The following is a 16,940-nucleotide window of genomic DNA, read 5'->3' as shown; positions in this document are numbered from 1 at the left end:
CTCAGCTAGCTGATGTTTGAAGTTGGTGAGGGAGATAAGTCTCCAACTTCAGCGATTTTTGCAATTTGTTCCAGTCACAGGCAGCAGAGTACTGGAACGAAAGGCGGCCAAATGAGGTGTTGGCTTTAGGGATGATCAGTGAGATACACCTGCTGGAGCGAGTGCTACGGATGGGTGTTGCCATCGTGACCAGTGAACTGAGATAAGGCGGAGCTTTACCTAGCATGGACTTGTAGATGACCTGGAGCCAGTGGGTCTGGCGACGAATATGTAGCGAGGGCCAGCCGACTAGAGCATACAAGTCGCAGTGGTGGGTGGTATAAGGTGCTTTAGTGACAAAACGGATGGCACTGTGATAAACTGCATCCAGTTTGCTGAGTAGAGTGTAGGAAGCAATTTTGTAGATGACATCGCCAAAGTCGAGGATCGGTTTTACTAGGGTAAGTTTGGCGGCGTGAGTGAAGGAGGCTTTGTTGCGGAATAGAAAGCCGACTCTTGATTTGATTTTCGATTGGAGATGTTTGATATGAGTCTGGAAGGAGAGTTTACAGTCTAGCCAGACACCTAGGTACTTATAGATGTCCACATATTCAAGGTCAGAACCATCCAGGGTGGTGATGCTGGTCAGGCGTGCGGGTGCAGGCAGCGAACGGTTGAAAAGCATGCATTTGGTTTTACTAGCGTTTAAGAGCAGTTGGAGGCCACGGAAGGAGTGTTGTATGGCATTGAAGCTTGTTTGGAGGTTAGATAGCACAGTGTCCAAGGACGGGCCGGAAGTATATAGAATGGTGTCGTCTGCGTAGAGGTGGATCAGGGAATCGCCCGCAGCAAGAGCAACAACATTGATATATACAGAGAAAAGAGTCGGCCCAATAATTGAACCCGGTGGCACCCCCATAGAGACTGCCAGAGGACCGGACAGCATGCCCTCCGATTTGACACACTGAACTCTGTCTGCAAAGTAATTGTTGAACCAGGCAATGCAGTCATCCGAAAAACCGAGGCCACTGAGTCTGCCGATAAGAATATGGTGATTGACAGAGTCAAAAGCCTTGGCAAGGTCGATGAAGATGGCTGCACAGTACTGTCTTTTATCGATGGCGGTTATGATATCGTTTAGTACCTTGAGCGTGGCTGAGGTGCACCCGTGACCGGCTCGGAAACCAGATTGCACAGCGGAGAAGGTACGGTGGGATTCGAGATGGTCAGTGACCTGTTTGTTGACTTGGCTTTCGAAGACCTTAAATAGGCAGGGCAGGATGGATATAGGTCTGTAACAGTTTGGGTCCAGGGTGTCTCCCCCTTTGAAGTGGGGGATGACTGCGGCAGCTTTCCAATCCTTGGGGATCTCAGACGATATGAAAGAGAGGTGGAACAGGCTGGTAATAGGAGTTGCAACAATGGCGGCGGATAGTTTCAGAAATAGAGGGTCCAGATTGTCAAGCCCAGCTGATTTGTACGGGTCCAGGTTTTGCAGCTCTTTCAGAACATCTGCTATCTGGATTTGGGTAAGGGAGAACCTGGAGAGGCTTGGGTGAGTAGCTGCGGGGGGCGGAGCTGTTTGCCGAGGCTGGAGTAGCCAGGTGGAAGGCATGGCCAGCCGTTGAGAAATGCTTGTTGAAGTTTTCGATAATCATGGATTTATCGGTGGTGACCGTGTTACCTAGCCTCAGTGCAGTGGGCAGCTGGGAGGAGGTGCTCTTGTTCTCCATGGACTTCAGTGTCCCAGAACTTTTTAGAGTTGGAGCTACAGGATGCAAACTTCTGCCTGAAGAAGCTGGCCTTAGCTTTCCTGACTGACTGTGTGTATTGGTTCCTGACTTCCCTGAACAGTTGCATATCGCGGGGACTATTCGATGCTATTGCAGTCCGCCACAGGATGTTTTTGTGCTGGTCGAGGGCAGTCAGGTCTGGAGTGAACCAAGGGCTGTATCTGTTCTTAGTTCTGCATTTTTTGAACGGAGCATGCTTATCTAAAATGGTGAGGAAGTTACTTTTAAAGAATGACCAGGCATCCTCAACTGACGGGATGAGGTCAATGTCCTTCCAGGATACCCGGGCCAGGTCGATTAGAAAGGCCTGCTCACAGAAGTGTTTTAGGGAGCGTTTGACAGTGATGAGGGGTGGTCGTTTGACTGCGGCTCCGTAGCGGATACAGGCAATGAGGCAGTGATCGCTGAGATCCTGGTTGAAGACAGCGGAGGTGTATTTGGAGGGCCAGTTGGTCAGGATGACGTCTATGAGGGTGCCCTTGTTTACAGAGTTAGGGTAGTACCTGGTGGGTTCCTTGATGATTTGTGTGAGATTGAGGGCATCTATCTTAGATTGTAGGACTGCCGGGGTGTTAAGCATATCCCAGTTTAGGTCACCTAACAGAACAAACTCTGAAGCTAGATGGCGATCAATTCACAAATGGTGTCCAGGGCACAGGGCACAGCTGGGAGCTGAGGGGGGTCGGTAGCAGGCAGCAACAGTGTGCTCGGAACATTTGGAAATTAAGCTATTTGAATCCCCCTTATCCTAAAATGAACGTATTAAGATTATTATGACAATTATTATTTGAAGTTCACGGTTATTGTCCATAATTGACCGTTTCACAATTCTACAATACTTATATACAATACAGTGGGTATTGTAAGTATTCACCCCCCTTGGATTTAAAAAAAAACATTTTGTTGCTTTACAAAGTCGGAATGAAATAGATTCAATTGTAATTTTTTTCATTGAGCTACACAAAGTACTGCATAAGAATGACAAATGAATACATATTAAATAACTAAAATATGGTCTTTATATAATTATTCAACCCCTTTGTTTAGGCAAGCCTAATTAGTTCAGGAGTAAAATGTGAATTAACAAATAACATAATATGTTGGACTCACTCTGTGAAATAAGAGAGGTTGAGATGATTTTTTCAATGACTACGCCTTCCTTTGTCCCCATTCATACAACATCTGTACCATCCCTTATCTAAGTATTGAATTTCAAGCACAGATTCAACAATAAAGACAAGGGAACTATTTGAAAGCCTCGTAAAGAAGGGCAGCGATTATTAGATGGATAACAATAACAAATCAGACATTGAATATCTCTTTAAGCATCATCAAATTAATAATTATGCTGTGGATGAGGTATTAAACCACCCAAACACATCAAATATTTATTTTGTCGTTCTTCTGAATTGAGCTGCAGGACAAGAAGGAAACTGCTCAGGGATGTCAGTCGTGTGTGTATAATCGTGTAACTGTCTGGTTGTATTGTGAATTGAAAGATGAATACTCTTTCTCCATCCTGCTATTCAGAATCTTCTTCATAGGGCCGTAGTACCTTCCCTTGCCCCATTCAAGGCAAGAAGTAGAGCGTTATGGCTGATAGCCTCCTGTCCGTCTGTTGTTTTTTATTACCTTTATTTAACTAGACAAGGCAGTTAAAAACAAATTCTTATTTACAATGATGGCCTACCCCAGCCAAACCCTAACCCAGACGACACTGAGCACTGCCCTATGGGACTCCCAATCACAGCCGGTTGTGATACAGCCTGGAAACAAACCTGGGTCTGTAGTGATGTCTCTAGCACTGAGATGCAGTGCCTTCGACCGCGGCGCCACTCGGGAGCCCTGCAATCAGATGAGTCTCTATGGAATTAATTTATTGCTGATGCTTACAAGTCAACAGGAATGCATATGACACTTCAAATTCTTTTTCAATTGTTAGTTTGTTGAGTGATAGTTTCATGTAGCAAATATAGCAAAGATATAGACTAAAAACCCTGACTATAACACTGAAAATAAATCAATTCTGAATCAGGTCCAGAGTAACACAAATGTCCCTTTAATGCTCCATGTCCACACGGATCAATGGAAACGAGACCTGAACAATTAGCACTTTCAATTCCCCCGGTCAGCATGGCTACAGCTGACACACAGGAAAACGCTCACACACTGGCAGTCAAGCAGTCAGGCGGAGTATGTGTGTGTGCGTGAATATGTGTTACTGTACATTATGTGATTTTGTGTCCCTCTGTGTCCTACAATGGGAATGTTCTGGAAGGAATAAGGCCACAAGCTATAAAAGACTCAATGAGAATTGACATTTGACTGGATCCAGTGAGTAGAATGAGATCTGATAGATTGTGAGATCATCGTTAATGTGTAATCATTACTAATGAAGCGAATGGACGTCCACATTAATCTGTGATGATGAAACTCTGATCTCTCGCTTTCTATGCATACATAGCCTGGTCTACTGGCCCAAGTTGAGCAATGTTTAAGGATGTTGGATTGGAGGAATAGTGGAAAGGAGAGCGAAAGATAGAGAGAGAAGGGGGGAGAATGATCAAGAGGGAGTGAGAGATTGAGAGAGGAAGAGAGACAGAGGCAATGATCAAGAGGGGGTGAGAGAATGAGAGATAGATGAGACGGGCTCTTGTGCAGAAAAGCAGGAAGAATCCCTATTAAAATAATTTGAGCGTTTCAGGATGCAAAGCGTGATTAAGCGGAAAACAGGCTATTAAGTGTTTCTGTCTAAATATAACTCCCATATAACTTGGAGAGAGCAGGGGTTGGAAGCAGGCAATAGGATAAAGAGTTGTCTAGAGCATATGAGAATGTGTGTGTGTGTGTGTGTGTGTGTGTGTGTGTGTGTGTGTGTGTGTGTGTGTGTGTGTGTGTGTGTGTGTGTGTGTGTGTGTGTGTGTGTGTGTGTGTGTGTGTGTGTGTGTGTGTGTGTGTGTGTGTGTGTGTGTGTGTGTGTGTGTGTGTGTGTGTGAGTTTGCATTCGGCTTAGGTGTGGGTTTGGTTTGTGTGTGTGCGCGTTGTATCTTGTATCTAGGACAGGGGCAAATTTTGGGAGGCGGTGTGTTAACAGTGAGATCAAGAGATTGCTTGGCAGAATGCAGTCTCATAAAGCCCCAGGATTCCACATGGAAAACCCTCACACATACAAGGACCCAGAAACACACACGCCCACGGAAAGACAAACACACGCCCACGGGCAATGCAAACACACAGAGTGCCGTTATCGGAGTTAGAATACAGCTTACATATCTGCATATCTTCACAACACCCACCAAGGTTGGGCTCAATTCAAATTGAAGGCAGTCAATTCAGGAAGTTAAAAAAATGAAATTACAAACATCGAAAAAAGGGAATAACTTCTACATAAACTGAAAAGTAGAAGCTATTTATAAAAATTCAAAAAAGTTTATTTATAAAATTACAAATTAAAAATCATATAACTTCCTGAATTGACTGCATTCAATTTGAATTGAGCCCAACTCTGTCACACACACACACAGACATCCCTGAGCTGCAGCTCAGTTCAGAAGAAGGAATAAATACAACTTTGATGTGTCTGGGTGGTTTAATACATCATCCACAGCATAATTATTAACTTAATGATGCTTAGAGAGACATTTAATGTGTGATTTGTTATTGTTATCCATCTAACAATCACTGCCCTTCCCAGGTCTTTGTTGCTGAATCTGTGATTGAAATTCAATACTTAGATGAGGGATCTTACAGATGTATGAATGTGGACAAAGGAAGGCGTAGTCTTTAATAAACCACGTCAATCTCTCTTATTTCAGAGTGAGTCCAACATATTATGTGATTTGTTAAACCAAATTGTATGACTGAACTAATTAGGCTTGCCTAAACAAAGGGGGTGAATACTTATATAAAGACCATATTTTAGTTATTTAATTTGAATTCATTTGTAATTCTTATGCAATATTTTGTGTAGATCAATGATTTTTTTCAAATTGAATCTATTTCAATCCGGCTTTTTAAAGCAACAAAATGTTTTTTCAAAATCCAATACTTATGATACCCATTGTATGTAAGTATTATATATATATTTTTAAAACCTTTATTTAACTAGGACTGGCACAATTATTATGTAATTGTGTAACCGTCAGGTGGTGATGTGAATTGAAAAGAAGAATACTATTTTGCCATCCTGCTACTCAGACTCTTCCTCATAGGGCCATAGTTCCTTCCCTTACAGCTGATTGACTCCTGCTTCAAGGTATGCAACTGTCGGGTGAATGTCGCGCTCTAGGTAGTATCGAGACGTACCAAGTATACATTTGATTATTATGTGTAGCCGACTGTATTTTGACAAAACGTGTAGTAAGTGTGAAGAGGCTCTATGTTAGACTCTCAGAGTTGTGCAGGGACTCTGCTCTGTGCTGTGTATCCCTGTAATTGGCCTCACAGTGACTTGATCAATGACACCATTTTCTCCTCTAGCATCTCTCACAGACATCTACAACATACAGAGCCCCCAACCACCATTCCTTCATTATGCAGGATCTCTGTGTGGTCTTTCAGATTAGCGATAAACATGTTTACGTTACCTAGATTCTCCTCTCCTCACTTACTGCAAAGAAAAAAGAGGCAGACACCTCATTAGAATGCCTCTCTGAGTGTGTGTTTGTGTTTGTGTGTGTGTGCGTGCACATGTTTACGGGTTTGAATATGTGTGTATGTGTCTGTACTTGTCCTTTCCTTGCTGCAAGTTTCACATTAACAGCTGCTAACATCATTTCCCCCAAACTAAAGAAAAGACAGGAAGTCAGCACACATTAACTTGTTACAATACTTGTCACAATGGAATTAACATGAACTGTAGTAAAAGGCACTTAACCTTCTCTGGCATAACAATTGTTTACAGATTATTTCACTTATAATTCATAATTCCAGTGGGTGAGAAGTTTACATACACTAAATTGACTGTGCTTTAAACAGCTTGGAAAATTCAAGAAAATTATGTCATGGCTTTAGAAGCTTCTAATAGGCTAATTGACATAATTTGAGTCAATTGGAGGTGTACCTGTGGATGTATTCCAAGGCCTACCTTCAAAGTCAGTGCCTATTTGCGTGACATCATGGGAAAATCAAAAGAAATCAGCCAAGACCTCAGGAAAAAAAAAGTAGACCTCCACAAGTCTGGTTCATTCTTGGGAGCAATTTCCAAACGCCTGAAGGTACTACGTTCATCTGTACCAACAATAGTACGTAAGTATTAACACCATGGGACCACGCAGCTGTCATACTGCTCTGGAAGGAGACGCATTCTGTCTCCTAGAGATGAACGTACTTTGGTGCAAAAAGTGCAAATGACTCCCAGAACAACAGCAAAGGACCTTGTGAAGATGCTGAAGGAAACAGATACAAAAGTATCTATATCTACAGTAAAACAAGTCCTATATCGACATAACCTAAAAGGCCGCTCAGCTAGGAAGAAGCCACTGCTCCAAAACCGCCATAAAAAAGCCAGACTGCGGTTTGCAACTGCACATGGGGACAAAGATTGTACTTTTGGAGAAATGTCCTCTGGTCTGATGAAACAACAATAGAACTGTTTGGCCATAATGACCATCGTTTGGAGGAAAAATCGGAAGGCTTGCAAGCCGAAGAACACCATCCAAACCATGAAGCATGGGGGTGGCAGCATCATTTTGTGGGGGTGCTTTGCTGCAGGAAGGACTGGTGCACTTCACAAAACGGATGGCATCACGAGGCAAGGAAAATTATGTGGATTTATTGAGCGAACCTCTCAAGACATCAGTCAGAAAGTTAAAGCTTGGTCACAAACGGGTCTTTAAAATGGACAATGACCCCAAACATACTTCCAAAGTTGTGGCAAAATGGCTTGAGGACAACAATGTCAAGGTATTGGAGTAGCCATCACAAAGCCCTGACCTCAATCCTGTAGAAAATCTGTGGGCTGAACTGAAAACGTGTGTGTGAGCAAGGAGGCCTACAAACCTGACTCAGTTATACCAGCTCTGTCAGGAGGAATGGCCAAATTTCACCCAACTTACTGTGGGATGCTTCTGGAAGTCTACCCGAAACGTTTGACCCAAGTTAATCAATTTAAAGTCAATGCTACCTAATACTTAATGAGTGTATGTAAACGTCTGACCCACTGGGAATGTGATGAAATAAATAAAGGCTGAAATAAATCTTGCTCTCTACTATTGTTCTGACATTTCACATTCTTAAAATAAGGTGGTGATCCTAACTGACCTAAGATAGGAAATTTTTACTCAGATTAAATGTCAGGAATTGTGAAAAACTGAGTTTAAATGTATTTGTCTAAGGTGTATGTACACTTCCGACTTCAACTGTATCTGTATAATAGCTACACTATATATACAAAAGTATGTGAACACCCCTTCCAATTAGCGGATTCGGCTTTTTCAGCCTCACCTGTTGCTGATCGGTATATAAAATCGAGCACACAGTCATGAAATATCCGTAGACAAACATTAGCAGTAGAATGGCCTTACTGAAGAGCACACTGACTTTCAACGTGGCACCGTCATAGTGGTAGGCCACACAAGCTCACAGAACAGGACCGCCAAGTTGCTGAAGTACCTAGCGCGTAAAAATTGTCTGTCCTCGTTTGCAACATACACTTCCGAGTTCTAAACTGCTTCTGGAAGCAACGTCAGCACAATAACTGTTCATCGGGAGCTTCATGAAATGGGTTTCCATGGCCGAGCATCCGCGCCAAGCCAAAGATCACCTTGCGCAATGCCAAGCGTCGGCTGCAGTGGTGTAAAGCCCGCCACCATTGGAGCAGTGGAAATGCGTTCTCTGTAGTCATGAATCACGCTTCACCATCTGGCAGTCCGACGGACAAATCTGGGTTTGGCGGATGCCAGGAGAGCGCTACCTGTCCGAATGCATAGTGCCAACTGTAAAGTTTGGTGGAGGAGGAAAAATGGTCTGGGGCTGTTTTTCATAGTTCGGTCTAGGCCCCTTAGTTCCAGTGAAGGGAAATCTTAATGCTACAGCATACAATGACGTTCTAGACATACTTCCAACTATGTGGCAACAGTTTGGAGAAGGCCCTTTCCTGTTTCAGCATTCAGCATGACAATGCCCTTGTGCACAAAGCGAGGTCCATACAGAAATGATTTGTCAAGATCGGTGTGGAAGAACTTTACTGGCCTGCACAGAGCCCTGACCTCAACTCTATCTTACACCTTTGGGAAGAATTGGAAAGCCGACTGCAAGCCAGGCCTAATCGCCCAACACAACCTCACTAATGCTCTTGTGGCTGAATGGAAGCAAGTCCCTGCAGCAACAGGGGGGGACCAACTCCATATTAATGCCCATTATTTTGGAATGAGAATGAGGAGGTGACCACATACTTTTGATCATGTAGTGTACTTTCACAAAAAGATGAATGCCAGAGATACAATTCTCCACAAATGTTCTCTTTTTTTAATGATTCATGGGACTGTGGGACAAAGGTATTTGCTTTCTTCCCCATGGTGCATCTGACAGAAAACAAACATGGTTTTAAAGGCACACAAGTCATGTTCTACTCACAGCATCCCCCCATAACAATGTGTTTCCCCCACCAGTTAGGCTTTCCATTCCCTGTGAAAAATTCAGTCTCCCTGAAAAGGAGATTCTGAGGAAGAAGGGCCCTGTGAGAGAATGGAGTGATGGAGGTACTTGTGCTATGTTTGTACCAGCATGAACGTGTGTGTGTGTGTGTGTGTCTGCTCAGTCCCCTCCTAGCCCTGGGCAAACCTGTTACTCCGGTAAACTTCACAGACTGGAAGGGGGGGGGGGTAAAATGTCACTTCCCATCACATCACATCCTGCAAGAAATCACGCCAGTAGGAAATAAAAAGAGTCAGGAAAGACAAACAGAGAGGATGCAGAAAGTACAAACTGGATGATCTGATTGTACATTACCATTGGGCGTTGTGTGTCTGTCCTTTCTGTGTTGACTGGAATAGCCAGGGCATGCTAACAGTGCTAGGTGGCTTCTTTTTTAGAAAGGAAAAAGGGATACTAATTCAGTCATACAACTGAATACCTTCAACTGAAATGTGTCTTCCTCATTTAACCCAACCCCTCTGAATCAGAGCAGTGCAGGGGGCTGCCATAATCAACATCCATGTCTTCAGCACCTGGGGAACAGTGGGTTAACTACCTAGGAGAAGAACAACAGATTTTTACCTCAGCCAGCAGCTTAGGGATTCGATCCAACAATCCGTCTGTTACTAGCCCAACGCTCTAACCACTTGACTAGAAAGATAGGGTTCTACTGCTTGCTTCATATATGTAACCTCTAAAAGTTCTATATATGGTAGAACCCTTTTATAGGGTTCTTTGATCAGAACCCTATGGGTTCTTCACTGAACCAAAATATAGAACCCCAAGGACTCTTCTTCACTGAACCAAAATTGGTTCTATATAGAACCCTGTATGGTGCCATTTCTGAATTATGACCACTATACATTTTTGTAAATATATTTGCAGCTAAGAATATAATTTAATAAACAATTAAATAATGGACAAAAGTATACCAGCATAATTTTTTATTTTATTGCCATTATGTAAATGCACACATAGTTTGGAAATATGCACTGGTGGCCAGGGAGGCATATCTTTGTTTGAATGATGGACCACAATCTTGGTACCAACTAGGGGAGAACGACTGGAGTCATTGGAAGTTCAAGACCAACCATGTTACTGCAGGCATTGTTAGCAGAATACAGGATCCCACATTATAGTGAATGGAAAATGGCAATCTTTGTGGTCAATCTTCATGTACAAGAAAAGTGTATTTGAAGTCAATCATAGTACCAATAATTGTTTCTAATACATCAGATGTATGTCCTTGAACCGATTTGTTTATGATCACATGGAGAAATTATAGGGATCATTTAGTTGCTAATGGCAGCCTGCATACCCCGGGCGGCCTACAACTGGACTGACTCAATGAGAGGGGGCAGCACTGAGCTAGCCTGCAAAGTCACTTTCTGGAGTTGCTCACACTGCACATGTTATGTCTCAATAAGATGCCATCTTAACCGACTTCATTTGACTTCAATGCGCTATTGTCTTCACATAGGAATGAATGTGTCGAATAATCGAGGGTTTTGTCCATTCATGTATCCAGTCATTGTTACCAACTCTGACTGACTGATGGAACAGAAGGCTACAGTTGCTGCCTGGCTGGTTCCTGAGAAGAAGAAAAAAAGGAGCTAAAACATGAGTGAAAATGAAGACAAAATGCAGACGTATAATTATGATGATGTAGAGGAACAACTTGTTGTCATCGGCAGCAGCAGCAGCAGCGAAAGAGCACATCTTCTGCCTCTGATAGTTGGGTCACTGCCAGACTCTGAGCAAAACATAGGCAGTGTGGTAAAAGTAATGTAATGATTAACCAAGACTTATTTAGATACAGTACCTCCTCTTAGTCAGCCCACTGCCCATCACATGCATCCAACATAGGTCAGCAACCGTTTTGTAATATGGCTTCATGAAACATAACGCCCTCACTTGACCCCACACTGAAATACTGAAACAAAAGTAACAATTGGTTAATTGCCAGTGTCAGTTTAGTTTGCAACAACACTGGTTTGTATTAACCTTTCTGTTTGCCTCTCTAACCTCTGCAACAATCTCCCCCTGCCACGATAACTTCTTGCGTCGAGCCAACCCGGATCTGGGATCATGACTACAGCCTCAAGCCCATTACCATAACGCAACGTTAACTATTCATGAAAATCGCAAATGAAATTAAATCAATATGCTAGCTCTCATGCTTAGCCTTTTGTTAACAACACTGTCATCTCAGATTTTCAAAAATATGCTTCTCTACCATAGCAAACCTAGCATTTAGCATTTAGCGTTAGCATTTAGCATTTAGCGTTAGCATCACCAGGCAACATTTTCACAAAAATCAGCAAAAACATACAATAAATCATTTACCTTTGGAGAACTTCGGATGTTTTCAATGAGGAGACTCTCAGATAGCAAATGTTCAGTTTTCCTGAAAGATTATTTGTGCAGGAGAAATCGGTCCGTTTTCTGCGTCATGTTTGGCTACCAAAACAAAAACGAAAATTCAGTTATAATAACGCCAAACTTTTTCCAAAATAACTCCATAATATCGACTGAAACATGGCAAACGTTGTTTAGAATCAATCCTCAATGTGTTTTTCTACATATCTCTTCAATGATGTATCGTTCCTGGAAGTGTGCTTCTCCTTCTGTATCGCATGGTAAAATGAATGCCACTAACAATTGCGCACCAATTTAGACAAAGGACACCGGGCGGACACCTGGCAAATGTAGTCTCTTATGGCCAATCTTCCAATGATATGCCTACAAATACGTCACAATGCTGCAGACATCTTGGACGAACGGCAGAGAGCATAAGCTCGTTCACAGCACATTCACAGCCATATAAGGAGACGATAGTAAAACAGCTTCAAAAATTCAGCTCATTTCCTGTTTGTGGTTACATCTTGCAGTTTTGAAAACGTCAGAGTGTTTTCTTTCCAAAGCTGCCAATAATATGCATAGTCGAGCATCTTTTTGTGACAAAATATTGCGCTTAAAACGGGCCCCTTTTTTAAATCCAATAATGACATAGCGCCCCCATAGGTTGAAGAGGTTAAGTGAATGCCACTTTAATAATAATGGCACTTTAATAATGTTTACATATCTTGCATTATTCATCTCATATGTATATGCTGTATTTTATACCATCTATTGCATTTTGCCTATGCTGCTCGGTCATCGCTCATCCATATATTTATATGTATATATTCTTATTCCATTCCTTTACTTAGATTTGTGTGTATTAGGTATTTGTTGTGGAATTGTTAGATTACCTGTTAGATATTACTGCACTGTCGGAACTAAGAAGCACAAGCATTTCGCGACACTCGCAATAACACCTGCTAACCATGTGTATGTGACCAATAAAATGGGATTTGATATGATTTGCACTGTGTCGGATGAGACAGCTAGCCATTTGTCTGACCAGGCAGGATCATACAGTAGCATCATTAATATGGAAAGCCTGTCAATGTCATGCGAAACAGCTCAAACAAAGGAAAAGTCACCGAGTTCAGTGTCATTTCAGAGTTTGACGTGACTATGTTAGCTTTTATTAGCTGTCGTTGGCTAAAATACACATTACACTCTGTGGTAGAGGGATAGAACCCTTAAGGAGTGTGTGTGCGTATGCACGTGTGCGTGTATCAGGCTTAAATGTCATATTACTCAGCACAGTGACAGAAAGCAAAGCAAACTATTATGAGATGTGACACTGTGAGGTCTGTGTGTGTGTGTGTGTGTGTGTGTGTGTGTGTGTGTGTGTGTGTGTGTGTGTGTGTGTGTGTGTGTGTGTGTGTGTGTGTGTGTGTGTGTGTGTGTGTGTGTGTGTGTGTGTGTGTGTGTGTGTGTGTGTGTGTGTGTGTGTGTGTGTGTGTGTGTGTGTGTGTGCATGCTTGTGTAGTTTTATTGCAACAAATAAACAAAACAAAATACATATACAATCATCACAAATACAGCCAGAGAGGAAATACATATTGGTTTTCTCTAGCCTTGAGCTTATAAGACAGATCAAATTTGAAGTATGAGAAGCCAAAACCAGTTCAAAGTTTTGCCCCTGCACTTGTTTGTAAACAGTGGGGGTAGTTCTTGTCTTGGCAAATGGAACTGCTGCTATACTTCAACAGTTGACACCTTTAACATATCAAGTAGAGGTCAGCAGAGTTCTACTACAATGCTTTTCACCAGCTCAGGCCTCTACTGTTGAATGTAGTTATTTATCAGATTCATGCATGTATTAATGATTAAACATCCATCACTCTGGTAGGTGTATTGCATGTGACCTCGGCCTATATACCGGCAACACACCAAGGTTATCTGGTGAAAAAAATCTCGGCCACCAGAGTGTCTAATTAGGATCTTGATCTTAATTAGGATCATGATCTGCTATTAAACTAGAGCAATACATCTGCCCTCACACACACACACACCTGTTCCGGCACTGTCGAACATTGTGGCCCCCTCACAATATATTCTCCTGCATCTGTCCACACTCAGTCAGGATTTCTATGTCTGTTGATCTTTAACACATGTTCTTGTCAGAATGGCCTATACACTCTCTTTCTTTCTCTCCTTCTCTCTCACTCTCCCTCTCTTTAGAGGACTTCTGAGGTTTTTTTCTTCAAATTGCCATGTGCTGCTTACGTGTATGTGACTGATCTAAGGACTCTACAGTATATTCTATTCCCTTGCTCAGACGAGTCAGCGTCTCCCATCAGGTATGCACACAGGCAGCTTGGCCGATGCACTGAACAACCCCCTCATTCCCCTCCAGTTACCATGGCAACCTGCCATGACCCTAGTATCCATCCAGTGTTTGTGTGTGTGTGTGTGTTTTTGTGTGTGTTGGCACAGCAGTTACTGGACACGACCCTCACGCCACTGCAGAGTGCCAATTGCACACGTGCCCAGCTGTGTGTGTGTTACTCACGCACCCTGGCATTCACTATCTCTCCCTCTCGCCGGGCCTCTCCTTTTTACATTCCACCTCCATGCTGGCCTTTTCATTTTAGCAACTCACAACTGCAGAAGGAAGGTGGAACTGGAGAAGGTAGAGGACCCAAGACAAAATAAAAAGGGATCTCCCTATAACGAAGTTTAAGACTAGAGCATTCTAATAGATAGGTAGCCCAGCGGCTAAGGAGTTGGATCTGAAGGTTGGCCGAATCCCGGACCAGGCAATGGAAAAAGGGGGGAATTGCTCTGGCAACAGGAGGGCAGCTGGGTTGACATCCTAAAAGACATTCCACTACAGTTGAGCCCTTGAGCAAGACCCTTATCCCCACAACATGCTCTTCATCCAGGGGCGCTGCACTGCAGCTTGACCCTTTGCTTGTCTCAGTTGTGTGTGATGTGGTTAGATATTAGGTTGTCTTAACCTTCCACCTAGGGATCTGTGCATTTTAAGACATGCTGTACTGTACTTGTACATGTGAAGATGTGTCTCTCCTGCGGCAGATGTTTTCATTTCAGCAACTCACAACTGCAGAAGGGAGGTAGAACTGTAAAAGGGTAGAGGACCCAAGAAAAAAAGGAAACGGGATCTGTGCATTTGAAGACATGGTGTACTGTACTTGTGAAGCTGTCTCTCTTTATTAGTCTCTACCTGTCCATCCCTCTTGTTATCTCCTATTTTTCTCCATCTCCCCCTCTTTCTCTCTCTCTCCCTGTACCTCTCCCCCTCTTCTATTTTAGGTTATTTTCAATATCCCTTATAAGATCCTGTCCTTCAAATCGCCCATGCATTTGTTCATTGCGTGTGTGTTACCAAGACAACCAGTTCTAGTAAAATGTCATCACCATCGCAGCTCTGTTGAAACCGTCTGTGCCAAGTAGCCAAATCAGACAACTGTGATTACGCAACACACCAAATTTCAACGCTAGAATGATGTCATCATTAAGAGAGCTGAGGTCCGGAGTAGGGAGGGACTGGATGGATGGATTAAAAGGCACATTAGACATGATTATTATTACATAATAGTATGAAAAAATACAGAAATGTATGCACTCACTACTGTAAGTCTGCTAAAATGAATAAAATGTCATATGTAATATTCTCTGTCAATATTGATCTAATGTAAGTATGCGCTTGCATGGGTTTAGTGACTATCCTAATGATCATGTGAAATATATGAGTGCAAATGGTATAGTAAAATAGGGCAAATGGTATAGTACAATAGGGCAAATAGTATAGTAAAATAGGGCAAATGGTATAGTACAATAGGGCAAATGGTATAGTAAAATAGGGCAAATGGTATAGTACAATAGGGCAAATGGTATAGTAAAATAGGGCAAATGGTATAGTACAATAGGGCAAATGGTATAGTAAAATAGGGCAAATGGTATAGTACAATAGGGCAAATGGTATAGTAAAATAGGGCAAATGGTATAGTAAAATAGGGCAAATGGTATAGTACAATAGGGCAAATGGTATAGTACAATATGGCAAATGGTATAGTACAATAGGGCAAATGGTATAGTAAAATAGGGCAAATGGTATAGTACAATAGGGCAAATGGTATAGTAAAATAGGGCAAATGGTATAGTACAGTAGGGCAAATGGTATAGTAGGGCAAATGGTATAGGGCAAATGGTATAGTACAGTAGGGCAAATGGTATAGTAAAATAGGGCAAATGGTATAGTACAATAGGGCAAATGGTATAGTAAAATAGGGCAAATGGTATAGTACAATAGGGCAAATGGTATAGTACAATATGGCAAATGGTATAGTAAAATAGGGCAAATGGTATAGTACAATAGGGCAAATGGTATAGTACAGTAGGGCAAATGGTATAGTACAATAGGGCAAATGGTATAGTACAATAGGGCAAATGGTATAGTAAAATAGGGCAAATGGTATAGTACAATAGGGCAAATGGTATAGTAAAATAGGGCAAATGGTATAGTACAATAGGGCAAATGGTATGGCAAATGGTATAGTACAATAGGGCAAATGGTATAGTAAAATAGGGCAAATGGTATAGTAAAATAGGGCAAATGGTATAGTACAATAGGCAAATGGTATAGTAAAATAGGGCAAATGGTATAGTACAATAGGGCAAATGGTATAGTACAATAGGGCAAATGGTATAGTACAGGGGCAAATGGTATAGTACAATAGGGCAAATGGTATAGTACAATAGGGCAAATGGTATAGTACAGGGGCAAATGGTATAGTACAATAGGGCAAATGGTATAGTAAAATAGGGCAAATGGTATAGTACAATAGGGCAAATGGTATAGTAAAATAGGGCAAATGGTATAGTACAGTAGGGCAAATGGTATAGCACAATAGGGAAAATGGTATAGTACAATAGGGCAAATGGTATAGTACAGTAGGGCAAATGGTATAGTACAGTAGGGCAAATGGTATAGTACAGTAGGGCAAATGGTATAGTACAGTAGGGCAAATGGTATAGCACAATAGGGCAAATGGTATAGTACAATAGGGCAAATGGTATAGTACAGTAGGGCAAATGGTATAGTACAATAGGGCAAATGGTATAGTACAATAGGGCAAATGGTATAGTAAAATAGGGCAAATGGTATAGTAC

At 42.1% G+C, this 16,940-nt stretch overlaps 1 protein-coding gene across 1 annotated transcript in view; it reads left to right on the top strand.

Moving 5' to 3' along the window:
• The window catches only part of LOC124038247 (sodium/potassium/calcium exchanger 3-like), a 156,179-nt gene that overhangs the window by 62,234 nt on the left and 77,005 nt on the right, over positions 1 to 16,940 (top strand). The window lies entirely within an intron of this gene.

The sequence above is a fragment of the Oncorhynchus gorbuscha genome, linkage group LG06, assembly GCF_021184085.1.
Source record: "Oncorhynchus gorbuscha isolate QuinsamMale2020 ecotype Even-year linkage group LG06, OgorEven_v1.0, whole genome shotgun sequence".
NCBI classification, from domain to species: Eukaryota; Metazoa; Chordata; class Actinopteri; order Salmoniformes; family Salmonidae; genus Oncorhynchus; species Oncorhynchus gorbuscha.
Note: the sequence above shows the minus strand (reverse complement) of the source record. Positions and strands in the feature narration are given on the sequence as shown.